This window comes from Trachypithecus francoisi, unplaced genomic scaffold (assembly GCF_009764315.1).
Source record: "Trachypithecus francoisi isolate TF-2019V2 unplaced genomic scaffold, Tfra_2.0 Lachesis_group10, whole genome shotgun sequence".
NCBI lineage: Eukaryota > Metazoa > Chordata > Mammalia > Primates > Cercopithecidae > Trachypithecus > Trachypithecus francoisi.
Window position 1 is genome coordinate 69,491,514 of NW_022681455.1, and position 26,902 is coordinate 69,518,415.

Here is a 26,902-nt window from a genome sequence, read left to right on the forward strand (position 1 = left end):
TGTAACAAACAAGCACATGTATTCCCAAATTCTAAAGTTAAAACAGTAAAATGAAAAATCATGTTACATCATATGAGGATCTCACATCCCTACAAAACATTTAATTATCTCAGTTTCCTGTTCTTTTTCAGTCAGGAATAAGGAAAAAATACACTATTTAGAAATAATCTCAACAGTAAGAGTTAGGACAAAAAAGTTTTTAGTTCACTCCTGAGTTATATGCTACTTCTTTTTTTTTTTTTTTTTTTTGAGACGGAGTCTCGCTCTGTTGCCCGGGCTGGAGTGCACTGGCCAGATCTCAGCTCACTGCAAGCTCCGCCTCCCAGGTTCACGCCATTCTCCTGCCTCAGCCTCCCGAGTAGCTGGGACTACAGGCGCCTGCCACCTCGCCAGGCTAGTTTTTTGTATTTTTTAGTAGAGACGGGGTTTCACCGTGTTAGCCAGGATGGTCTCGATCTCCTGACCTTGTGATCCGCCCGTCTCGGCCTCCCAAAGTGCTGGGATTACAGGCTTGAGCCACCGCGCCCGGCCGTTATATGCTACTTCTAAGCTACTTTTCCTTAGCAAATAAAAAGCTCATGACTTTATGAGAATATATAAATGAGACCCACAACCTCTGATTTGAAACTAGTTTATGGAAAGTCTAAATTGAAAATGGGAACGTGAATTATTTCATTATATCTTCACGTTTATTTGAGGCTCTAATAGAAATGTTCCCCATAAGCAGATTTTGTACTGCCCCAAACCTGAATAGTGCCCAATCTTCCATACTCCAAAGGACTTCCTCAGCGTTGGGAAATTCATTTGCTTTCTCAGGAATTTCCTCCATCCACCCAGCAAACCAACAAACTGACTGCACAAAGACCAGCATTCAGCAGTCCATCTTACCTGAATTTGCATCCTCACTCTGAGTTTGCCCCTCCGTACTGCTTTGTCCTCGTAGTACTTATCATTGCCTGACATGATTTTAGTTATTTGTTGATTACCTCTTTTCCAAACAAGAATGCAAACTTCAGGGGTGACTGGATTTTTGACTGTTTTATCCATAGCTCTAACCACAGCACTTAGAACAGTACAGAATACATAGAATTCACTCAATAAATACTTTTTGATTATATATATTGATAAATAAACATTGGCAAATTCCACTAGTGAGGTGTTCTTCATTCTACTTTATTATACATCTAGGAGGAATAAGAATGCTAGCTGAAGTGATTCATTTTTTATGGCACTATGAGTTATTAAGTGAATGCCAGTGAACCCTTAGAAGTACTTTTTATTATTTAAAATATCCTGCTTTCGTAAGTATTTGATAATGCATCTCTTTTTGTTGTTGTTGTTGTTGTTGTTGTTTCCTAATCATTTGTCTAGGCACTAACTGAAAAATCTAAATTCTTAATATCAAAATTTAAATTCATCCAAATAAAATATTTTATTTCACTTATCTGACCAAACCAGAGACATCAGCAAAGCTATACTGTGAGTGTTAAATGAATTTTTTTTCCCTCATAGGACACTAAATAGCATTTTTATAAATTGCAAAGTTCTATTAAAAATTGGCAAAGTAAGGCCAGGCACGTTGGCTCACCCCTGTAATCCCAGCACTTTGGGAGACTGAGGTGGGCAGATCACAAGGACAGGAGTTCGAGACTAGCCCAGCCAACATGGTGAAACCCCATCTCTACTAAAAATACAAAAATTAGCTGGGCATGATGGTGGGCACCAGTAAGCCCAGCTACTTGGGAGGCTGATGCAGGAAAATCACTTGAACCAAGGAGGTGGAGGTTTCAGTGAGCCGAGATCACGCCACTGCCCTCCAAGTTGGGTAACAGAGCGAGATTCTATCTCAAAAAAAAAAAAAAAAAAAAAAAAAGGCAAAATAGAATCACTGGTTCTTATTTTTTAACTTCAAACTTTTAAAGTTTAATTTTATTTTTAATTTACACCTAATAATAGTACATATAGAGTACAGTATGATGTTTCAATACATGTATACATAGTAAATGACCAGATCAGGATAATTTACTTCTCCATCACTTCAAACATTTATCATTTCTTTGTTTTGGGAACATTAAAAAGTCTCTCTTCTAGTTATTTTGAAATATGCAATTACAATATTTTTGACTATAATCACCTTACTGTGCAATCGAAAACCAGAGCTTATTCCTTCTATCTGTAATTTTGTCTCTGTTGGCCATTTTTCTCCCCAGCGTTTGGTAATCAATATTCTACTCCATGCTTCTATAAGATAAGCTTTTTTAAATTTTGCAAATGAGTGAGATCATGCTGTGTTTGTCTTCCTGTGCCTGGCTTATTTCACTTAACATAATGTCCTCTAGGTTCATTCGTGCTGCCACAAATGACAAGATTTAATTCTTTTTTATGGCTAAGTATTATTTTATCCATTCATCTGTTGATTTAGGCTGATTCCATATCTTGGCTATTAATGAAGAGTGTTGCAATAAATATGGGAATCAATTTATCTCTTTGACATACTGATTTTATTTCCTTTGAATATATACTCAGTGGTAGGATTGCTGGATCATACAGTAATTATATTTTTAATATTTTGAGGAACTCCTGTAGTGTTTTTTATAATGGCTGTACTAATTTACATTCCCATCAACAATGTATGTGTTCCCATTTTTCCACATCCATGCCAGCATTTATTTTTTGTTTTTGTAGTAATAGCCACTCTGATAGGTGTGAGATGATAGCTCAATGTGGTTTTGAACTGCATTTCCCTGATTAGTGATGTTGAACATTTTTTCATATATCTATTGTCTATTTAAGTATTTTGCCCATTTTCAATGGGCTTATTTGTTTTTTTGCTAGTAAGTTGTTTGAGTTCCTTTTACATTCTGGATGTTAATCATTTGTCAGATGCATAGGTTGCAAATATTTTCTCCCATTCCGTATGTTGTTTCTTCACTGTGTTGATCATTTCCTTTGCTGTGCAAAAGGTTTTAATTTGTGATTCTCATTTTAACAGGTGTAATTAACATTCTTTCCTTAATTTATATTTATTTGAGATAAAATTTAATTTTATTCCATTTCATTCATCATGAATAAAACAATTTTATAGTGTAATGAATAAATATGCCTAAATAATATCTAAAACATAAATTATCAGTTTATTTAATGACAAAGCCAAAAAAAAACTCTGTAAACTTCTCTCAGATCAAAAAATATATTACCAGTATCTCAGAAATTCCTGTTTCTTCCCTGTCCTTCCCACCCCCAGTGGGATTCACCATTCTGAATTTTATTATAATCACTTTATTGATTTTTCTCTGAAGTATTACTATCACATTATAATTCCTAACCAATGTTGTTTGATGTTATCTATTTTTAAATTTTTATGAATGGAATCATGCATTCTGTTATCTCCTTTCCTCAATATTATACCACTAAAATTCATTAATGCTGTTGTGTGAATATGCAATTCATTCTGTTATTTATACAATGAAATCTATATTGTTTTTCTACTGTTCTACTGTTGATGGTTATTGATATTATTTCCAGGGTTTGTTTGTTACTAACAGTGCTGTTATGAATATTCTTGAATAGGTATGTTATACTTAAGCATGCATTTCTCTAGAATTTATGTCTGAGACTAAAATTGCTGATCATGAATTTCTAGTAATATAATTAACTCTTAAACATGTGTTCAGAATGGTTTTACCAATTCACACTTCCACCAACAATGGACATATACTCCCATTACATAGCACCGACCCCTAGGATTATAAGACTTCTTAAAGTTTGTCAATATACTAGGTGCATAGTAGTACCTCATTATGGAATTTTTTTACGCTTATCTGATGGCTAATCAGATTGGACATTTATTGGTCATTTGAATTTCCTCTTTTGTAACTTCTGTCTAGTTTTTTTTTCTTTGTTTTTAATTGATTCTGAGTCAATGTATTCTAGGTATACTAATAGCCAATTATACGTGTTGTATATATATATTTTATCTCTCTAGGTTGCTTTCACTTGTGTCTTGATGATCAGATATTCTTAAGTTTAATGAGGTTAAATTTATTAATCTTTTATTTAAGGTTAGTGGGGGTTTGTGTCCTATTTAAAAAATCATTCCCTACTCTTAGGTCATGAAGATAGCATCCTATATTATTTTGTAAAATCTTTATCGTTTCAATTTTTACACATAGATTTATGACATATTTACAATTTATTTTTAGGAATGATACAAAGTAGTAAGTCAAATTTTTTCACCACAAAATATGCTAAGTGTGTAAGATAATGCATATTTTAATTAACTTGATTTGGTCATTCCATAATATTTACATATTTCAAAGCATCATGTTATACATGATAAAAATAATTATTTACAACAAAATATTTTAATACCCTCTAGATGATTTAGCAGCATATTATAAGTTATGAAATGTATTATTTTCATTACCATTCCATTTGAAATATTGTGTAATCCATTATGATTTTCTCTTTGAGCCATATGCTATTTAGATGATTATTTCTTAATTTTCAAATATATTGCTATTTCCTGGTTTTATGGTTGTTTTCCATTCCTAACATAATTGCTTTGTGGTCAGAAAACAGAGCCTGTAATACTTTAATTCTTTAAATATATTGAGCCATGCTTTATGGCCAATATATGGGCAATTTTTATGAATATCAGTATGTACATGAAAAGAGTGAATTCTGCAGTTAGTTATATAAGTAAAAAAGACTTAAATAACAATATATCCTGATGCCATATAATACTATCAAAGCAAAAAAACTGAGTTACCTAAATAATTGGAACGCTCCCTCATTCTTCCTATGCTGTATATACTCCTAGAGTCTTTAAAGCAGTTGTTGGTGATGTGGAAAAGAAGGAGCAAATTGTGTCTGCACATAATTTTTTCACCTTGGTCAACTGAGCCTCTCAGTTGAGAGGCTCACAGCTATGTGGTATGTCCGTTTTTTCCCCCATGAACCAAGAGACAACATATTTTTAGAATTTCAAATGTCAATAAAAAGCATCGAAGGGTAATATATAAGATCACCATTTTGTTTAACTTTGGCATTCATTTATAGTTTAACACTATTGCAAATAGAGCGGGGTTCACTTTTCACCTTACAGCCTAACTAAGAATCTTTCACAGGAAAAATTGGGAAAATGAGACCCCTGCCTTCAAGAATGAATTTTCACTGAATTTACTATATAACTAAAAATGCATAAGACCAGTTCACACAACACTCATCGATATGCAGGCGGCACAAAAGGTAGTGATGTAACAAGCCTTTGAATCTTGTTTCATGTTGACCAAGTTTAGGCTGGACTCCCTGAAATCTATGTTTCCATTTTTTATTAAATGTTGTATTAGTTTAAATGAAAGGGCTAGAAAAATATCCAGTGAAGTTGGTGATAATAATTGAGATAATAATATTCTTATTCCTTCCCTTTACAGCTGTGTGACTTTGAACAAGGGACTTAACCCCTGTAGTTCTGTTTCTTCTTCTGTTAGACTGGAAAAATCATACCAACATTGCAAGGTTGCTATTGAGAGTTACATGTCAATATTCTTGTATGTGACTGTACAATATGCTTGGCACATTGTGTGCATACAATGCTTGAAGACTTTATATTCTATGATTATCAGGTTAGGATTAGCTTCTGGAGGAAGCCAAACCTGTAACACAAGGGAGGGACCCACTGATAATAGAAGACAAATGGATTGAGGCTTTTAAACACAGCCAAGTCTCTCCTTATGGCTCCTTCCCAAAAGCAACAACTTCCATTTAAATCTTTGAAAATACAACAAGATGAATTGCTTTTCAGATGACAGGGTCCACTCCAAGACACAAGTGGCTTTTACATAGAAAATAACTGGATAATCAAAACAATATCTAAAGCCTCCTGTCAGACATTATCCTTTTCTACTGTGATTCATTTTACTTCAGGTACAGACATCTTGGTGTCATTGAATGGTCTGGTTCGTTTTAGATGTCTTTTCATATGGAAAGGAAAATGATTTTTCAGGCTTTCTCAGATGGGAAAAGCAAAATTCAACTAATATATTTATGATTCTGTTTTGTTCAACTCAGTAAGTGTATTTTTTAAGCATTGTTCCAGAAAAGTAAAAATATGACTCTCTTTATCAGAAGGGTTTGAGAAGGGAGAACTTTCTGAATGCCATCAAATAATTCACTATGTTACTTAGTATCAGCCATTTATGTTTTCTACCATAGAAAAATTGATAGTAATAGTTTCTTCCTTAGGCAAAAAGACACAGAAAATACAAAGTTAATATAGTAATAATAATAGCCGATATTTATCACCACCTAGGAGTTATAAGCTAATCTCAGCCCTTCATATGTAATTAATAATGTTTAATCTGCCTAATAACCCTGTATGGAAGCTTCTAGAATTATCTCATTTTCAGATAAGGAAATGGAGGAACAAAGAAGTTAAATAGCTTACCTAAAGTCATGGGACTAGTAAGTGGTAGACTCAAACCCAAGCAGTCTATCTCAAATCCTTACAAATATACATTGCTGTATTTCCAGTGAAATGGCAGATATAGATTCCTATCCCCAATAACAGACATTTAATGAATCAACCAAGATGCAAAAAATTTAATGTAGGAATTATCCTACCAAAGGCTTTTCTTGTTTATTTTTTCAAGTAAGGTGTGTTCCTCATGTCTAAGGTAAATATAGGTATATGGTTGTCTTTCTCTTCTGACAAGAAAATCTGGTTCTTGGTACTCATCATGATATAAAGAGGGTATACTCCTTACAATTGTGCTGCAATAGCGCCAGTGCAGTTCATCCTTTGAGTTCTAAGGCTATATTTCATATGCCTTCTCATGAGATTTTTCTAGAAGTCTTGATTCAAAACGAATTGCCTACATGTCAACATTTCCCAGCCACATAGAATAACCACAAAGCCAGTTCCAGCTGTGCTTCCTAATATTCTTGCAGCAGCCTCACTCTCCCCTCCACAACACACATCTTGCTTTGGGGTTGTTTTCCTCGGCTAAGCACAAAGTGCAAACATTCGCAAGGAGCCTGCCAAGGCAGGAAAGAACTGAAATTGATGCTACCTCACTTAGTTTCTCTTTCTGTTCCATATCACATTCTGCTGTCAGAGTAATCTCTCTTGAGTATCAGGCAGTTTTATTGATTTCCATTTTTCTACCATAGAAAATGAACATATCACCTTCCTTCCAGGCTTCCTTTATCTGGTTTTTCCTTGACATCAAACCTTACCTTGACTTCTCCAGCCAGGATGGACTACTCCCTATCACAGTTTTAAGTCCCCTTTTCAGATGTTTTGCCTTATTTGCTTAATTTTTCAATAAATATTTCTAAAGCACCTACTATGTACCAGGTATAAAGCATGACACTTGTCAAGAATGTTTTCGTCTCTCAGTCTGTCATTTCTCACCCATATTTCAAACTTCCTATCCAGTGCATTCTTTCCATTAACATGGTGTAGACTTTTCCAGCACTCACTATTCTTTATCAATTTAATTCTGTCTCCTTAACGAGGCAGAAGTTGCTTACAGGCTTTAGACCTCTGTATACTTTGCAGCACTGAGTAGATGTTAAGCTAGCCAAAAATAGTTACTAGTAGAGGAACATCAATGAAATCCTAAATATTATTAGAACTGCAGTCCAACTAAGGTCTCCAACCTTTGCTTAGAAAGAGAAGATAAATTGTTAGGAAACTGATGAATAATTGTTGCTGTCTGTGCAGATGTAAGTGAGGAACATGGAGTCACTTTTGCTCTTTAAAAACGTGTGGTGTTGATATGTGTCTGAGGACAGCGGGGGTGGGATACATGCAGAGGAAAGGAATGTACTTTTATCTTACACAACCTGGTCCAAATCCCTTGGTTTTCTACCTTAGTATCCGCCTATTAGTACAAAACTTTTTTGACATATTGTGTTCCCATTTTTTCTGCATTTTCTAAGCACAATTTTGAGTGTTCTTTCTGTTAAAGCACAGAATTAACCCAGCTCTCTGACCCTTGCCTTATGCTTTGAGATGGTGCTTTCCTAGCACTATACTCGTAGTGTTTTCTTCATTGATTCTGCAATATCTCTAGCCATTTCCAATGTATTATCATACTGTAAATACTTTGGTGCACTCATTTAATCAAAAGCCCACTTTGTTCATTTTACTTTGTAATTCAATTCCCAGTGCGTCTTTTTCAGCACAATTGTTATGAATTTTCAATTTATTTTTATGTCTATTTTTATAGCTGCCACTTCTACAGTGTGGCAAGCTTTTTTCCTTAACTTTAAAAACATCATTTCTGAAAGAAAGCTGTTCTGAAATCTGGCTTTTTCAGTAAACTGAACACCCACGCGATGAAGATAGAATGGTGGAAGTTAGAGGTGGAAAAGATGCATAAGGTCATATCGCCTATTTTTTTAAGCCAAATAGAGAGATGTATGTGCAATAATGTTGAGTTTACATAATTTCCCATTTCAAGCTTAGAAAATCTTGTTGACCCCCCACCCCCACCCCATTATATGTTATCCTATCTATGGGTTTTGCTGGAGCCTTATGAGCTTTGGTAATAGTTCACATTTTCTTTGAAATCCATTTGTTTTGTACTGTAGAATGTGAGTCTGATTGATTCCAAATTAATTGTTGTCTTTTAAAGAATATTAATAACTTGCTTTTACCTACCTTTCATCTTTTCTGTTTTTAGTAGTATTCTCCTTATCTATTGCTTTCTACAAACCAACTCAAAACCTTAATAATTAAAATAACTTCAGTCATGTGTTATTATTTCTCATTGTTTGGCAGGGAAATGGGGCTTGTCTAGGCAATTCTTGTACAGGGTCACATGAGCAGCTGCACTCAGATGACAGTGGCTGCTAGAGTTATTTTACATGATTTTTCACACACACACACACACACACAGCTGTTTGATGGCACCTCAGCAGGAGTTTCCAGCTAGAACACCTGTCAGTGGCATCTTCAGGTGTTCTAGTCTTCCCTTGCAGCATAGTGACTGGATCCCAAAAGCAAGCATCCCAAAATAGAGGTGAAATCAGTATCTCCCTGTGTGACCCTAGCCTCCAAAGTTATACATCATTTTCACCCAGGAGTCACAAAGGACCACCCAAGTGTAGGCAGGGCAGGGACAGAGGTCGAGGGTGAGGAGTAGAGAAGGTATGAGGATGAGGGGAGTGGTAAGGTCACATTGTAAACCATGGGATGAGAGATATTGTTACTGCCAACTTAGGAAAATACAATCTTCCACAGTGGTTACATAATCAACTACTTATTATTTGCAATGGATAGAGAAAGATTTCAATTTAGATACCAGTTTCAACCTCTTTTCACACCAAACCATACATAGGTGCCACAAATAGACTAAGCAAAATGTACAGCTCTTCATTTTATTCATTTCATCTTAATGCTTCATGATCATTCCCTTCACATCAGATACAATTCAATGAAAATGAAGAGGATAAAAAGACTTGCTAATTCACAATCTGTGTACAATGGGCTCTAAACATATCCTTCAACAAGTCTGGGCTGTTTCTCTGCTAGCTATGTGAACCTAAGTGTCAGTTGACTTCCCTGGACTTCAGTGTGGTTAAATTATCTCAAAGTTCTCTTTGAGCTCTTATGTTCTAGAATTCTGACTCTTATATTTGCAGGTCTAAAATTCTATTTCCATTTGCTAAATAGAAATCATTAACAGTACTACCAGATAATTATTCTAATGAATGTGCATATGTTTATTTTTCTATTTTGAACCCCATGGAAAACCATGAAATCAATTCCCATCACATGCTCCTCATCACAAATAAGATAAAATAATTATGCTTCTGCTTGAAGTTGAGTGTATCCAAATTACACTTACTATTTTTCCTCTCCCTTTTATCCTAGAATAGTCCATCAAGCCTCAGAAGTTTTACCATGAAAATAATAATGCTGTTCAGACAATGTGTTCTCAATAGGCTTATTGGTAACTTCTTTCTTGATCAAACCTGAATCTCTGGTAACATGAAGAAATGAAAACATCTGGATTCTGTCAGAAGCATGGAGCTCACTTGGGAAACTGGCTGCTAGTGTATTGGATATTCACAGCACAGCACTACCACTGTGGTTTTATAAATAAACATGAAGCTCAAATCTCCAAAACAACCACTAAGGCCTCTAAACCAAACCACGTCTGTCTGGGCAGAGGCGGCAAAGCAGTGGTTAACATATGTCCCTAATGTCATTCATAAGTAATATTTAATTATTTGTTTCAGTCACTCTGAATGAAATATTTTGTTAATTATAAACAAAATCTCCTCTTTCTCTATCAATTTTTATTTTGAGAATTTAATTCATACTTTCCAGCATCTCCTAAGAGCTTTTCTCTATCGTCCCAATCAAGTGATCTCTCCTATTTTGCCGTAATCAACAAGATGATTTTTCTCCACTTCCACAATTTTCTCTCTCCCATTTATGACTTTGAAATCAGTATGTCTTTCCCCATTCTTTGGTACAATAAACAAGCCTCTCTAACAAGTTTTTCTGGTCTTACTCCCATTTCTAAATCCAAATTACAATCTTAGGTCAAATCCTCTGGGAATACCTCTGCTTTACAGGAATGGCTCCACTTACAAGTACATGGTACTGACACATACCAGACATTGGGGGAAAACTGCATATTTTCTCCATCTTAATTCATTCTCTTATAGTAGCACTAGCATCAGTCTTCACTATGCCTTCAAACTGACTTATGGGAGCCAAGTCAGGGAGCACTGAGGAGTTCTTTAGCCCCAAGACTCCAGAAGCTGCTAGTCAAGGCCAAGGGCACTGCTGGGACACTGCTGGAGTGCCACAGGAGCACCACAAGAATGCAGGCGCTCCTCCGTTGAACCACCATGACTCATGCACCTGAGGGAGCAAGCCAAAAGATTTGCTGACATTTCTCTCCATCCCCCATGCACAATATTTCTAACGGCAGCTTGAGTCTTAGGGGACAAAAGTGACCCACATTGAAAATGCTATGTTCGTCACAACCTGTCATCCAAATTAGCATTTGGAAAGTGGTTGGACCTAAAACTCTATCAGTGAATCTGCTTACTTAATGACCTCATCAAGAAATAACTGGCCAAGGAGAGGAGGAAAGGAATGAGGCTGCTCTAACTCCAGCAATATGCCACCTACTATAGAGGAAGGCCACCCACCAGAGCAGCCAAACGCTGCACAGCCTCCTTGCTGCAGAAGGCAATTTAGACACCCTTACACACCAGTAAAGCCCTAAAGCTGCTTTTTCCTTTGCTAGAAAATACTTATTGAGCAACCCATTTGGGAAAACACAGACTTTCTTCTCTTCTTACCTATCCCTTAAAGCAAAACTAGTATTTTCAACAAACAGAAAACAAGAGATTGAAAAATCCCATCCTGGCTAACATGGTGAAACCCCGTCTCTACTAAAAATACAAAAAAAAAAACTAGCCGGGCGTGGTGGCGGACGCCTGTAGTCCCAGCTACTCGGGAGGCTGAGGCAGGAGAATGGCGTGAACCCGGGAGGTGGAGCTTGCAGTGAGTTGAGATCTGGCCACTGCACTCTAGCCTGGGCGACAGAGCGAGACTCCATCTCAAAAAAAAAAAAAAAAAAAAAGAAAAATCATAAAAATCAGCATTGTTCTTATGCTTCTCTTCTCCCATCCCCCAGAACCACCCCTTTAAAAAATAAGCAATGAGACTACAATAGAGGTAACTGGATAAAAAATTTGTTCTCAAAATGATCCTGCCCCTGCACTCCAGCCTGGGTGACAGAACAAGAGATTGTCTATTTAAAAAAACAAAAACAAAAACAAAACAAAAAACAAAAAAAAGTGAAGAGAATATTCATAGTGTGTAAATATCCTGTCAAAAAGAAACATATATGGTTTCTCTAAGATGCATGGTTGACATAAAAATAAGGAAAGAAGATTAGAGGGAAGATACACACACAGTCTAAACTGATTCTAATTAAAATTAAAATTAAAGGCATAATGGAAGAGATGAATAGGTCTGGCTGATAGATTTCTTTATCTTATTATTAGGTGCCTAGTGGCAGAAAAAAAATGGAAATAAAAATGCATGTAGGAGCCTTGAAAAATAGTGATATTTTAGGTAATTGTGTCTTCTGATAGAAAACAAAACACTGCATGACAGTACGTTTGTCCTGGTTTGTGTGCATATGTGTATACGTGTAGGGGAAGTGAGTAGAGGGTTAGAATTTTTAAATAATTTAAAATTGAATTGAAATTCTAATGCATCTGATGGGACCAGAATTTCAAAAAACAAATATGGTGTTGCTGGTGGGGAACTAGGCTCTTGGCATCATCTGTGGTGGAAGTATATACTGTGCAGCCCACACTATCTCACCTATGTTGGGAACTAAACAGATGCTTGTTCTTCAAAAGTACAGGTCTAAACTTGAGGTCGCAGATGAGACTCATTCACAAACCTTTAGGTATGAAGGTAGAGTATACATACACATATCAGTAAATACACATACCACAAGTAGTCATTACGACACTCCTCTTCCTAGTACTAAGAACACTTTGTGCAAACTTTAAGATTAAGTAAAGTGTAATGTTTGCTTCCTAAATGTCAAAATTGCCAAAGTTTGTATTCTTGGATGAGTTGGTATATTTGTTTTTAAGCTTAAAACTAACAGATGTGTCAATAGTCTGTCTGACTATGGTAGATGGAAAGTTTCTTATATAAGCCAATTACACTGAAATAAGAATTCTGGTCCTTCAAAATTCAAATTTTATTGACTAAAACTTATTAAATAACTGTATGTTGTGGCATACATCTACAAAATAATTGCACATCAGTTTTTAAGACCCAAGTGTCATTTTTCCTGATAGCACAATGTCAGCCTCTTCAGAGCATCTAATAGCTAAAGGTTAGAGTCTCCAAAAGGAAGCTGGGCATAAAACCAAAACTAGTTTGGCAGCTTGCCATCCATATTCAGTGCCTTCCATCTTGCTTTTTACCTCCAGCTCCTATTGTCCATTCTCTTTGGCTGTAAACCTGCTTGCATATCCACAAACATTGTTGACTGACCATTGTGAGAACACCATTGTAAACATCAAAATAGTGTGTCTCAGAGTTTCCAAAGCTGCCAGTCTTTGTATTGTTAGAGTAATCTGGGTTATCTGAAGAGGTGTGAAGAATGGTGTGCTCTCCCACACTGTTTATCTTTCCCATCAGCTCAGATTTAGCTCCCTTGAAAAAAGTTTCTCCCTAATGTGATTCATTTTTCTCCAATGAAAATGTTTTTCTCCTCAGAGCCAGAAAGTCACTGCAATCTCCATTTCAGCAGAGGGCTTGCCCTCACCTATGCCTAACCAAAATAAAGTGACTCAACCTCCCCCACCCCCTGCACACATGAAAGATTGCAATCTTTTACCAAAAATTTAAAAAAAAAATAAACCTTTGAAGCAAAAAGGTGTTCAGTCTTTAGCTCTTGTACATAGAAAATAGCTGGAAGTTTTGTAATTGCAGGAGTTTTCTGCCAAGTTTCTACCCCACTGCCTCATAAAGTTTCTTGATCTAATTAAAACCACTTCAAGGTACCATGTACTTCTCTTCAGTGGTCTCTGATAACATATGATCTTGAATGAGGGCCTGACTTCTTCAATGATGACAATGGATTCTGGAATGATGGTTCCTTCCACACTCTAGAAATCATGACCCCTTGTTCTCATGTGATTTTCCATTGTCTTAGAGTCTAGAAGAAAATGGAGACATATATAAATGATGCCTTCAATTCCAAGGCAATCTGTAAATACCCATGGTTTTCTGAAGGAAGAAAAGCATAAAGAAAATTTTGAGTTTTGGGGAAGAATTATTGGAAGAGTTGAGCTTTGACTTGCACCTTGAAAGATGAATAGCATGTGGACAGGCAACTATGAAAGCGAAGGGTATTGCAAGTTGCCCTAACATAACCAAGTGGATCAAAGACATGGAGGAAATGGGGCAGCGGGTTAGTTTGTGGAAGAGTGACTTAATAATTGGGAAAGAATGGTAAGAAAAAACTACTGCAAAAATTAAAGGAGGTTAATTGGGGAAGTCAAATTATTGAGACACTTGAACAAGTGGCTAAGATGTTTGAACTTTATTTAAGTGATTGGATGTTGAATTTTTGGAGCAAATGAATAACATGATCAGACCTGAGTTTTAAGGAAAATATAAAAGCTATAAGCTTAAGAAATAATTGATAGCCTTATAGTAGAGAAATGGGAGTGAAGAAATTGATAATCATAGGCCAGGCGCGGTGGCTCAAGCCTGTAATCCCAGCACTTTGGGAGGCCGAGACGGGCGGATCACGAGGTCAGGAGATCGAGACCATCCTGGCTAACACGGTGAAACCCCCGTCTCTACTAAAAAAATACAAAAATCTAGCCGGGCGAGGTGGCGGGCGCCTGTAGTCCCAGCTACTCCGGAGGCTGAGGCAGGAGAATGGCGTGAACCCGGGAGGCGGAGCTTGCAGTGAGCTGAGATCCGGCCACTGCACTCCAGCCTGGGCGACAGAGCGAGACTCCGTCTCAAAAAAAAAAAAAAAGAAAAGAAAAGAAAAGAAAAGAAATTGATAATCATTTATTCCAATGTTGAAAGCAAGTGCAGATAGACACACAGTTTGTCTGCAATTGCCACATGACACCCAATGATAATGACTACAAATGGGCCATGAATACTCAGGAAATGTATATGCCTGCTTCGCTCCAATTTCTTTGCTTTTTTGGAATAGGGCAAAGATGAAGGTTGTGTTGTATGAATTATATAATGTTAAATAAACCCTGTCTAGAAAAAAACTCTCTTGGTTTATGGAGTCCATTTTCTCCAAATGGTTTTATTGTTTATATAACAATCATGAATCGTGCTTGTAGGATTCTGTATGGCCTTATTTTTTAGGTATTATCTTGAACCATATTGTGGCAGTTTTCAAAACTGTTATCCCTTATAATCTAGAAATATGCCTGTTGGCCATGAACTGTGATACCAGCTGAAAAATTGCAAGTGAAATGCATATTATTAGTCACAGGAACAATTAGGCTAATCATGCTGTAATCAAGCTATCAATCTTGTATTGAGCTGCTCAGTCTCCCTTATGGCTCCATGATATAGCTCAGTCAGAAGAGAGATGCCATCATTAAAATAAAGAATCCCTTCCCTTAAAATCAAAGTTTTGGAAGTGGGGATGCAGGAAAGTGGAAGTAGTTGATTTATTGACAAAGTTTTCCCTTCTTAATGAATTATTAGGATTTTACATAACTTTAGAAGTTTAATTCCAAAACCTCTGCACCATAATAAAGTCACTGGTTATAATCCATAAAAGTTCCCTGATGATTAATTCAAGCAATTGCACACAACATTTATATAGTGCAAGAGGTTGAAAGTATTAAAAGTCATTTCTTGATATTCTGCTGTTAATCCTCAGAGATTTATTGGTGATCTTCCAGTTTTTTCATAGCAAATGAACATTTTATCCATGTAGCTACAGTGTTACATCGCTAGTGTCATTGTGTAGCATAGCTTTTGTCTAATTAAAAAAACTTAAATGTATAGCAAGGGTCAACAAACTATAGCCCATGGGCCAAACTCGGTCTGCTGCCTATTTGTGTGAGCTCTACATGCTATGAATAATTTTTACATCTTTAAATGGTTGGGAAAATAGCAAAAGAAGAATAATATGTTGTGATAAGTGAAAACAATATGAAATCCAAATTTTGATTTCCATAAATAAAGTCTTATTGGAAACAGTCATGCTCATTCATTTACGTAGCTGCCTTTCAGTACAACACCAGAGCTGAGTAACTGGAACAGAGACCTGTGATCCACAAAGGTGAAAATATTCTCTATGTGGCCCGTTACAGAAAAAGTTTAGTGAACCCTGATTTATAGCATTCCTGGAACGTGAAACCAAGAGTCACTTTTTTAAAGCCAAACAATTTTTTAAAATTATATTTATCTAATAGAGAGCAAAAGTTTCCTTTAACAAGGTTTTGGTTTGGACAGTAATGCCAGAATTCTCACACGGGTACCTGAAAGTATGTGATTTTGAATTATGCAGAAAAATATGGGTGAGTAAGTAAAATAATACATGAAAGAACACAGTGTGGGCCTGAAATCCCTGCAAGGCTTGAGAAAATATACTGAGTTACAGAATGTGTGCCTGTTTGCGTTTCATTCTGGCAAGCGTATAAAACTGAACTATTTATAGCGAGTCAGGCAATGGATAAATGCATGTTAGCTAAAGAACTACCTTAGAAAATAAGGGGAACTGTTCTTTGCAGGAGAAAGGGGCAGAGAAAAGGCTACCTTAAATGAACCAGAATAGGAAAAATGTCAGAGAAAAAGAATATAATACATATTTGAAACATGGGAGAGTATGGCTAATGCCTCAGCCTGAAAATGCCTTGCTTTAACCGTGACGGATGACTTTAATGTCCCCCCCAGAGAACAAGGGGCACAGCCACAGTATGTTTACTGTGTTAGTCCTCCAATCTGGTACCTTACATCCATTCCAACACGCATGACTAGTGTTTCCAGTGACCCTTTCAAGGCATTCCTCTGACAAAACTATGATATTTCCATTCAGATGACAACTAATTGACAATCATAGCTCAATATACAGCCCCCCTGTGGTAATAAACAGAAGAGGAGGAAGAAGTATCTGATTTTATTTGCGATTCCCTACAGACCAAGAAAACAGAACCAATCTAAATGGTTTTAGGCTTCCATGGCAGCCTGAGATATTTACTGGCATCACAGTACAAATCGAATGAGCAAATAAAACTGCCACCGCTGTGAAAGGAGACGCAGAGCTCCCAGGGAGTCATCTGCAGTCTGCGACATGACGCAGAGCCTCACTTGGGCTCCCAGAGCCGTGCAGACCTACCAATTTGAGCATATTTTAATATACACCACTAGGATTCATATTTTCCCTTTTAAGTCAAAGGACTGGTTCTTTACATCAGGACTCAGCCCCCCAGATGTCTGTACAATGTCTCTGTGCAATACAGCTGGCATTACAGAATCAGAACACACAGCTTTTGGGGACAACTGTGGCTTTGAGGCCAGCGTCATATTTCCTCGGCATGGCCCTTGACTGTTTCACTACCTCAGCTTCGTGACTCTATCTGTTTTGATTGGATCACCTAATTTATTCCTTCAGTTCATTGAATTGGAGCAGCTGCACCAAGACTCACTCAGACTTTTCTAGCTATCTTGATACCTTCTTTGCATACAGCTTGTTATTTCCTGAGTATTGAAAAAAATAGTATTTTCCTTTTGATAAAACAAGTACATTGTTTTTAACAAACTGGATAGGTTTAATCTGATCAACGTGATTTTCACATTTACGCTTCCCCAGTGTTGAATCTAACATTATTGTGAGGGCTTACTCTAGTTTTCACAGTAGCTTCCAGTAATTGAACAACCAACATACTATAATTTAGCAATTCATTTCTAGTTGTTGATTAACTTTTCTTCAAGTGTAACACCTCAAAGTCCTAATTTTCCACTCACATGCTCAGTTAGATCTTTCACTGAAAGCTGTTGTTTCATTGTGTGAATGACTAACCATTTTAGCAATGTTAGAAAATTGACAATCACCACCTAAAATGTAATGAAGATGAGAAAGAAAGCAATAATAGGAGATGAAGTAAGTGCTAGAAGTTGGCAATCGATGAAAAGTACTGAGTTCATCATTTGTGTCTAACACAAAAGTAAAGTGTTAACAGCAAGTTCAGTGACGATTGAAGAAGATTCTGTATCTATTCGGAACATTATGAGAAATGTAAAAGTACAGAGTATTAGAAGGTATATCAATTTAATTTTAGAAACTTAACATAGAGATTTTAAAAAGTTAACCCTCATTCTATTGCATTGTAAACTCTAAAATAACACCTTAGCTAGAATCTACCATGTTAGCAAAATGCTCAATACTGTGTTGACGGCCAAGAATTAAAGTATCTCTCTGGAAAGAGGAAATACAAAATATTGAAAGAGAGTCATAAAAAAATCTCTTCAACTAATCAATCGAAAAGTAGCAGATGGGCCAGGCGTGCTGGCTCACGCCTGTAATCCCAGCACTTTGGGAGGCCGAAGCGGGCAGATCAGGAGGTCAGGAGATCAAGATCATCTTGGCTAACACAGTGAAACCCCATTTCTACTAAAAAAACAAAAAATTAGCTGGACGTGGTGGCGGGTGTCTGTAGTCCCAGTTACTTGGGGAGGCTGAGGCAGGAGAATGGCGTGAACTCGGGAGGCAGAGCTTGCAGTGAGCCGAGATCGCGCCACTGCACTCTAGCCTGGGCGACGGAGAGAGACTCTGTCTCAAAAAAAAGAAAAGAAAAGAAAAGTGGCAGGTGGTGCAAATGGGCAACTGTTTAGACAACTGTTATGCAATGTATAATGCATGCTAAGCAGGTATTTCAAAACTATCAGCTAACTTGCAAGTAATATCACACAGGATTTGGAATAAAGGGGAATATGTGGTTTTGGACAAGTCACTTAAATGCTTCAAATCTTGATTTTCTTAGTTTTAAAAGCAGGGATTGAAATACTGGTCCCCACAGAGTTTAAGGAAATGAGATAATTATATGCAAGATATTTAAATGCGATCAGTTTGTAAATTGGGAGGCAACTTATGAAATCTTACAAATTACACATGCAAGTGATTTTGGTTAGACAGGCTCTTTGTGCCTGATGCCAATGCTACTGATGTTAATGATAATTCTTTTTTCTTCAGCACCTGCTATATACCAGGCCCTCTGCTAAGGGCTTGTAGTACATTTTCTCTAATCTTTATGACAACCTTTAAAAGTTAGACATTGTTATTACTACTCTGTCTACAAAACACTCAGCTTCTATTTGTTAAACACGCACAGCTTCTTTACCCACTGGGTTGTAGATGAAGGCCTAAGTCCTAGAGTATCTTCTATTGATTCTTCAAAAACTGGCTTGAATGTCACGTGTAATCCCTAGACTGGGACTTTTCCACAACCCCAGGCTGGGCCTAGGACTCATTTTCTTGGATTCTTTAGTGACATTTCTTGTATTCTGTGAGAGTTCAGATAATAGAAAAAATAAACAAGGTAAGATACATAAGGACTTGGAGAAGGAAGAAGAAAGAGAAAAATCTGATTTTACAGATTTGACAAAAAAGAACTGCTTTAAGAGAAAGGAATTAAATATGAAATTAAAACCGCAGCCCTGGAGCTGAAAGATGTTAATGATGCTTGCTTATTAAGAGGAAAACATTGTCCTTTTAGAAATTTATCTCTTCCCTTTTGTGTTTGGTACCTGATTTAGAATACAGCGCTTCGCTGGATTCTTGGCAGTCATAATTTTATCATTTTCTCGGGGAAAGAGTCGTATTGATGAATGACAGTGGAGGGATACAGTGCCTCAGACAAACCAGTAGTGAGATTTCCCCCCTACTGTGGTGTGGAAGCAGGAATGAGGCGCAGAAGCAGGGCTGAGGCCACAGCTCCAGGCCCTGCTTTGCTCGCATGTGCTGATTTTGTTCCAGAGTGAAGCAGAAGCATATTGCGTTTGAGATTAGAACCCTCCCTTTTTATGAAGAATAATAAATTGTCAGTCTTCAAAGAGACACAATGAGAAGTGTGGAAAAAGTAATTTTGTGAATGGGAAAATGCTCTTATTCTCACGAAGATAAACTACAAGGAAATTTGTCAGGCACAGTTCTGTGAAGGCTAAATATTGCCATAACTGTTGTCAAGCCACCATTTCAGTAAGCAAGGCCCACGTTGGCATTCATAGATCTTAGCTTCTTTCACCTTTGTGTGCCCTTTTCTCCCCTTAAAAAGTTAAAAATTGTATTTTATAACTGTGTTGGTAAACAGATGTCTATATTGATATTATATATTGCCTTGAGGCCAGGAGTTTGAGGTTACAGTGAACTGTGATAGCTCCATTGCACTCCAACTTGGGCAACTGAGTGAGTGTATACATACACACACTACAACGTTGTAGCAACCAACAAAACATGTACAAGCATAAAAACAGATGCACAGACCAGTTATACAGAATAGAGAACCCAGAAATAAATCCATGCATTTGCAGCAAACTCATTAAGATGCTAAGAATAAAATTGGAGAAGGGACAGTGTCTTCGGGAAACAGCTGGGAAAATTGGATATGCAGAAGAATAAAACTAGACCCCTACCTTTCACCATATACAAAAATCAACTAAAAATAGGCTGGTTGGGGTGGCTCACACCTGTAAGGCCAGCACTTTGGGAGGCTGAGGTGGACAGATCACTTGAGGTCTGGAGTTCAAGATCAGCCAGACCAACATGGCAAACCCCAATCTCTACTTAAAAATACAAAAATTAGCTGGGCATGGTGGCACACGCCTATAATCCTAGCTCCTCAGGAGGCTGAAGCAAAGAATCGCTTGAACCCAGGAGGAGGCCGAGATCATGCCACTGCCCTCCAGCCTGGGTGACAGAGTGAGACTCGGTCTAAACTAAAAAAGAAAAAGGAAAAAAATCAACTAAAAATAGACTAAAGACTTGAGTGAATACCCAAAACTATAAACTACTAGAAGAAAACATGTGAGAAATGCTTCAGGACCATGATCTAGGCAAAGATTTCTTGAAGAAGGCCTCAAAGCATAGGCAACACTAACAAAAATTGACAAATGGGATTACATCAGGCCAAAAAGCTCTGCACAGCAAAGCAAACCATCAACAAAGTCAAGAGACAACCTGAACAATGGGAGAAAATATTGGCAAAGTATTTATCCAACAAGGGATTAATAACCAGAGTATCTAAGGAACTCAAAAAACTCACGAGCAGAAAAACAAATAATTCAATTTTTAAAATGAGCAAAATATTTAAATGGACATTTCTCAAAAGAAGGCATACAAATGGCCAGTAAGTATATGAAAAAATGCATATCACTAACAATCAGGGAAATGAAAATCAAAACCACAGTGAGATATTATGTTACCCTAGTTAAAATAGTTATTATCAAAAAGACAAAGTGGCAGAGATGCATGGATCTGAGAAAAGAGAATGCTTGGACACTGTTGGTGGGAATGCAAATTAGTACAACCACTATGGAGAACACTACGAGATTGCTTTAAAAAATAAAAATGGAACTACCACATAATCCAGCAATCCCATTGCTAGCTATATATTCAAAAGAAATTAAATCATTTTATAGAAGAGATGTCTGCACTCTCATCTTTACTGCAGTGCTACTCACAACAGCCAAACATGAAACCAACCTAAGTGTACATCAATGGATGAATGGGTAAAGAAAATGCAGCGTATATACCAAACAGAATATTATTCAGCCATCAAAAAGAATAAAACCCTGTTATTTGCAGCAACAGTAATTAAACTGGGAGACATTTGTTAAGTGAAATAAATCAGGCACAGAAAGATAAATACTACATGTTCTTACTCACATGTGGGAGCGAAAAATGTTGATTTCAAGGAGATAGTGAGTAGATTGATGGCTAGTTACCAGAGGCTGGGGAGAGTAGTTGGGAGGGAGGTATGAAGAGAAATTGATTAGTGGCTACAAAAATATAGTTAGATAGAAGAAATAATTTCTAGTGTTTGATGGCACTATAGGGCAACTAGAGCCAACAATAATTTATTTTACACTTTAAAACATCCAGATGATATTTGAAAGTGTTCGCAACATAAAGAAAGGATAAATGCTTGAGGTGATATCCCAATTATCAAAATTTCATCATTACACGTTGTGTTATTGGATCAAAATATCACACACACCACATAAATATATATAATTTGTATTCATAAAAACTAAAAAAAGAAAAAGTAGTGAACAATAAAGTATTAACTGTGCTTTTAGTATAATCACAAAATTATGCTACCATCACTACTATATAATTCCAGATCATTTTCAGAACCCCCAAATAAACGATTTATCCATTAGTAGTCACTCCCTATTCCCCCTTCACTCCCAGACCCTGGCAACCACTAAGTCTACTTTCTGTCTCTATGGGTTGCCCATTAAGCAGTTATCCCTAAAGCAATATAAATTTATCATTGTCTCCTGCCTTCCCGTGAAATATGCTACCCCTTCTCTTATACCTTCTCTTTGGGACAAAATCATATTCATCCCTAACGATTCATATTAGATTGCATCAATATCTTCCCTCTCCTGGAAAGATTAGTGACTGCTCTATCCTTGCATGCCTGACACATTTTATGCGTATCCCCTATGACATCTGTAACATTATGTTGTTACAGATATCTGTTGGCCCTTATTCAATGGTGAGTTCTTTGCTACAGATTTAAAATGTGGGGATAATTTGTTAAATTTTGTGTTTTTGTGTTCTCAGTATCCACTCCCACATTCAAGAATAAGATCTTTCAACTCCTTTGGAAAACTGTCTCTACCACTCAAATTGTTTGCCTCTCACAGACCTGGTCATCTAGGTATTTTCTGCTCACTTATGCTAGAGATGCAAAAATCATAATATCCTATAATTCTGACTTCTGTTATTAATATCCTGCTCTCCTGACTTCTATTATTTGTGCAAACTTTGGCCATGTGATCCAATCAGAGCCAATCATAAAAAATTGCTGGGATTTTTATATATGATTCTGGTAAAAAAAAAAAAAAAAAGAATTTCTTTCTTTCTTACCTAGGTCACATATTACAAGGATGTGACTTAATGGTCCCTGTTTGTAGAAAAGTCTGAGATAATGAGGCAAGGTTACAAAGAGAAGCTAAAATTAGAGATGGAGAGAAAAAAGAAATAATTCTGAAAGTATTACCTAAGTTCCAGAGAGAGAAATGTCTAAAGCCAGCTTACCCTCTGTTTTCACATCACAGGAGCCTCTAAGTTCCTTGAGTTGAATACACTACCATGCTAGTTAAATACACTATTTTCTTATTTATCTTTCCGTTACAAGTACTTACAGTGCCTGGCTTACACATAACAGATACTCAATAGATATACGGATAAAATAATAGGTGTAATTATTTTAATTTTAATTTTTATGGGTACATCAACAGATGAATGGATAAAGAAGATGTGGTATTTATACAGAGTGGAATACTATTCAGCCACAAACGATTGAGATCCTCTCATTTGCAACAGCATGGATGAAACTGGAAGTCATTATGCTAAGTGAAATTAGTCAGGCACAGAAAGACAAACAACGCATGTTCTCACTTATTTGTGGGATCTAAAAATCAAAATGATTGAACTCATGGAGATAGAGAATAAAGGATAGTTATTACATGCTGGGAAGGGTGAAGGGGATTGGGGAGAATGTCAGGATGATTAATAGGTTCAATAGGTGTATGTTAATACAGCAGTTGTTGTTAATCTTATAGCTTCTACGTGGTAGTTACATATGTCTTTCCAATCTCAAACCTCCAGCACCCAACAATTGATCCATTTCATTCGTTTTCCTTATATCCCCAAAACACAAGTATTTGGAGTCACCCCTGGAAGTGTAGCTAAACATGGTGGTTCTCCTAATAAGTTCACTATTATAAAAATTTTATAGGGATAAAAGTAGGCAAAAATTATGTGACTAGAGCCACTTTAATATTTGCAACCTATCTCATGTCTGATATCAATCTTATTCTTCTTTTTATCCATTCCTTGCACAATCCCCAACTTGAAAAGAAGTGTCGAGATATAAAGAGAAATCTTTGGAAAGACTTTCTATGGCACAATTCCCACCAGGGGCCTTGGATGCTATTGGAAGCCATATAGACAGAATGTTAGTCCCAAGTATAATCCTGACTCTTCTACCAACTTACTGTGTGACTTGTGCAGTTCATTTTGCTTATTCACTTGAAAAATTAAGGTTTTGGTCAGATGATTTATAAGATTTCTTCAATCTCTGGCATGTTATGATTTTGGGAGTCTATGCATTCGAAGGTGTTTCATCAAATTGAATTTCATTGTATGACAATTATAGGACCACAGTATTCCTTATGTTTTCAAATATGACTCAATATTGATGTTTAATTTTAAAATATCTAGTATATGCTCTGTTAACATATACCTCTAAAGGAGGATTACCATTAGTATATCTTAACTAAAATACATTTAACTGATATAAAGATACATATCTATGTGTAGGTCAAACACTTCCGTTGTGAGCTACCTTTCATTTTTGTGATTGAATTTAAAATATTGCTCAAATGGCTAAGAGTATTTATTTTGTACATTGTAGTAAATGAATGTTGACTAGAAACCTCCTTTTTCCTCAGAGGAAAATATCACTCAATAAATTGACAAGAATTTTTTTCTTGCAAATAAGGGATTAAAATGATACAGGCACACATCAGACTAGAAATCATAATATTAATATTTTCATTGTGCTCTGTAGATTTCAAGTTCCTCTCTCCACTGTTAATAGTACAATTGTGCCTTGAGAATTTCTTTCATTTCTAGGACCAGAACAATTTCCCCCTTCTTTTGATTATAATTGAAAGAGTGATTTATGAATATAGATATACAAACAAGAAAATACTTGTGCATGTGTAATGTCCTAAGCATTCTCTCATCAATCATTTATTTAATCTTCACACAATTCCTCTATACCGAAGCTCAGGAAAGTTAACAGGCTAATAAATGTAGAGCAAGATAAGAACTCCAGGTTTATCTGATTTAATTGTAGGTAACATATAATAAGATTCTAGAAAGAAATGTTAAAATTTTATTTCCTTATCATTGGGAAAGGTAAACAGTTTTTCTTATACACTTTACAGAACGTTTAAGAACAAATACCAGTTTCAGAATTGATTACAAGTAATAGCAGATACCATTTATCTAGTACTTACTGAGAGCCAAGCATTGTGTAAATTATTACATTATATGTGATCTAATTGAATTCTTGTATAATCCTTATGTAATAAGGATTATTACTGTCTTCATTTTAAGACTTGGAGGTTAAGTAATTTAATTTGCCCAACGTGCATACTTAGTAAGCAGGAAAGCTGGAATCTGAACTCAGGTCTCTCTGACTCAACCACTCAAGCTTAACGACTCCACTACAATGCCAGACTAGATTAAAAGGTGAGCTGAGTTTGATGCTGGACTTCCACTAACTCGCTGAAGTTACTTTTATAGCTGATTTAACTTCTCTTAGCCTCAATTTTCTCCTCTGTAAAATTAGGAGGTGGAACTAGAGCACTTTACAAATTTCTTTCTTTTTTGAACGTACTGAGTTTTCATGGTCTGAGGTACTTCTCAAATGTGCGAGAATCAAACTCTCAGACTTCTTCCACCTTGACTTTATTTTTCTTTAAAAAAATAAGACATGGTTAGAAATCTCTGAACTTGAGCCTCATGGTGAGTTTTGATTTAGGAAGTACCGTTGGTTTCACACAGTTTGTGAGATAAACATTTAGAGTTCCAGCCTCACTCTGCACAAGTTGACCTCCTGTGCACATTTAGGAATTAGTATGAGACACTATAATAGTTTCCGGGAATGGGAACTTTTAAAATGTCTAAAAAGCAGACTCAAAACAGCATAACCTATGTTAAACCCACAAAATCCTTCCCCATATATGAAAATTTGGACAGGAAGTCCAAGAGTCCCTACCTATTTTCAATGCTATTGGTTGGTGGTAGGTATCACAAACTGTACTGTTGTGTGGCTTCTTACAATTTCTTTTTGAAAATTATGAATTATATGAACAGGAGTATTGCATGTATATGAACAATGTGTACAATGTGTACACACCATTCATCTTAAGATGTAGAATATTAGCAATATCTTTGAATTCCCTTGTGTGCTTTCTCAGATCATATCCCCCTACCATCCTCCTGGGTTGACCTATAATATAACTTTTGTATTAATTATTCTGTCACTTTTCTGTAGAGTTTTGCCATTCATGTATATACCAACAATGTAGTGTTTAGTTTTGCCTATCTTCAAGCTGTATATAAATGGAATAATCATACTGTATGAATTCTTCTATGATTTCCTGTTTTTCATTTTCTGTTATTCCTTTAAGATTTATCCATATAGAGTGTATAACTGTTGGTATTGTGTCACTGATGAATAGTATGCCCTGGTATCAATATACCATAATTTATTTATCCATTCTAATGTTAATGCACTTGCAGATTATTTCTGGGTTTTTTGTGTGTTACAAATTATGAACATTCATTTGCCCCTGGTTACATATATGCAACAATTTCTCTAGCATTTATATGTAGGAGAGGGATTGCTGGATCTTAGTTAGCATAGGCACTTGTCAACTCTACTAAGCCAGATTGGTTTATCAATAGATTTTCAAAATAGTAACTAATCTATTAAAAATAGAGCATGAAAGAAGGCATAATCTTATTGCATTGTGAAACCTAGATTCCAGACTATAAATTAAGCATAATAAAGAATACTGTTCTCAGTTTGTATTAAATGACTTGGTATCAAGATATCTGTAAAGCCCAATGGAAGAACAGCATTAGGCTATGTTGTATGACTGAATTAAGGAGAAATGCTTAGTTCATAAGAACTATAGGAAAATCAGCATAGGGATGGATACACAAAGAGAGAAGAAGGTGGAAACAGGAGGCCACTCTGTTCCTAGAAAAATAATTGAGATGAGGTCTTATTTTTTCTGTTAATAAGTAGATATTTATGTTATTTCAGCCCCTAGAAGATGACCAACTCCCCTGTGAACTCTGTATCAATGCATGCAAGTTTACAAACCAGGAACACCAAAGAATCTATATTGACTTCGCCTCCCCTATCCTTCTCCCCATGCCTCAACCTTACTTCTCCCCATTTCACCCCACCATTTCTATCTGTTCCAGTTCAGCCATTATCAACTCTAGGAATAACTCCCTACTCATGCTTTTGATGAAACGGTATGGGAGTCATGGTGCAGAAGAAAAAACATCTCAATTTTTTACAA